Here is a 2,221-nt window from a genome sequence, read left to right on the forward strand (position 1 = left end):
AAGAACTTCATGACCAAAACACCGAAAGCATTGGCAACAAAAATCAAAATAGGCAAATGAGACCTAATCAAACTCCACAGCTTCTGCACAGCAAAAGAAACAGTCATTAGAGTGAATCAGCAACCAACAGAATGGGAAAAAATTTTTGAAGTCTGCCCATCTGACAAAGGGCTGATATCTAGAATTTACAAATAACTGATACAGATTTACAAGAAAAAGACAAACAAGCTCATTCAAAAGTGGGTGAAGGATATGAACAGACACTTTACAAAAGAAGGCACACAGGAAGCCAACAAACATATGAAAAAATGCTCATCATCACTGGTTGTTAGAGAAATGCAAATCAAAACTATGTTGAGATACAATCTCTTGCCAGTTAGAATGGCAATCATTAAAAAATCTGGAGACAACAGATGCTGGAGAGGATGTGGAGAAATAGGAACATTTTTACAATGTTGATGGTAGTGGAAATTGTTCAACCTTTGTGGAAGATAGTGTGGCAATTCCTCAAGGGCCTAGAAATAGAAATTCCATTTGACCCAGCAATCCCATTACTGGGTATATATCCAAAGTATTATAAATCATTCTACTATAAGGATACATGCACACAAATGTTCACTGCAGCACAGTTTACAATAGCAAAGACCTGGAATGTACCCAAATGGCCATCGGTGATAGACTGGAAAGGGGAAATGTGGCACATATACCCCATGAAATATTATGCAGCCATCAAAAATGATGAGTTCGTGTCCTTTGTAGGGACATGGATGAACCTGGAAACCATCCTTCTCAGCAAACTGACAAAAGAATGGAAAATCAAACATCCTATGTTCTCACTCATAGGCAGGTGTTGAATAATGAGAACACATGGGCACAAGGAGGGGAGCATCACACCCTGGTGTCAGTTGGGGAGAAATAGGGGAGGAACAGCAGGGGTTGGAGTGTTGGGGAGAGATGACATGGAGAGAAATGCCAGATATAGGTAATGGGGAAGAAGACAGTAAATCACAGTGCCATCTGTGTATCTATGGAACAATCTTGCCTGTTCTTCACATGTATCTCAAAACCTAAAATGCAATTAAAAAAAAAAAAAAGAAAGAAAAAGAAAAGAAAAGAAAAGAAAAAAAAAGAAAAAAAAAAAGTGCATCCATACAATGAAATGTTTTTCATCAAGAAAATGGAGTGACCTACAAAGCCATGAAAAAACATAGATGAATCTGATATACATATTACTAAGTAAAAGAAACCAGTCTGGGTGGGATGTGGTGGCTCACGCCTTTAATCCAGGACTTTGAGGCCAGGGTGGGTGAATAACCTGAGGTCAGGAGTTGGAGACAAGCCTGACCAACATGGTAAAACCCTATCTCTACTAAAAAGTACAAAAATTAGCTGGGCATGGTGGCAGGTGCCTGTAATCTGTTACTCAGGAGACTGAGGCAGGAGAATCACCAAACTCTGAAGGCAGAGGTGGCAGTGAGCTGAGATCACACCATTGCACTCCAGCCTGAGTGATATAGTGCTGCTGCTTCTTTTCTTTTTCCATCTCAGAAGATGAAGAAAGGAGAAGGAGAAGGAGAAGGAGGAGGAGGAAAAGGAGAAGGAGAAGGAGAAGGAAAAAGAGAAGGAAGGAGAAGGAGAGGGAAAAGGAGAAGGAAGGAGGAGAAGGAGAAGGAAGGAGAAGGAGGAGAAAGAGAAGAAGGAGAAGCAGAATCAGCTACCAGTCTGAAAGGATCACATAAGGTATGATCGCATTTCTGTGACATACTGGAAAACTGCAACCATGCCTTGTTGTAGGCTAAAATTCTTGGCTCAAGCAATCCTCCCACCGCAGCCTCCCAAGTAGCTAGGACTCCAGGCAAGTGCTGCCATATCCAGCTAATTTTTTTTTTTTTTTTGGACGGGATCTCCCTATGTTCCCCAGGCTAGTCGTGAACTCCTGCGCTCAGGTGAACCTCCCAGCTCAGCCTCCCATGTAGCTGGCACTGACGGCATGGACCACTACATCCAACTAATTTTTTTTTAGAAAATGATAAAGACGGGCCCTAATATGTTGCCGAGACTTATCTCAAACTCCTGGCCTCAGGCAATCCTCCCCACTTGGCCTTGAAAAGTGTTGGGATTACAGGCATGAGCCACTGCACCCCACCTGATTTTTTAAACAAGTTATTTTTTATTGTTGAGTTATGTGACTTGTTTTATATGTTTCTGGATATTAACTCAG

This window comes from Saimiri boliviensis, chromosome Y, assembly GCF_048565385.1.
Source record: "Saimiri boliviensis isolate mSaiBol1 chromosome Y, mSaiBol1.pri, whole genome shotgun sequence".
NCBI lineage: Eukaryota > Metazoa > Chordata > Mammalia > Primates > Cebidae > Saimiri > Saimiri boliviensis.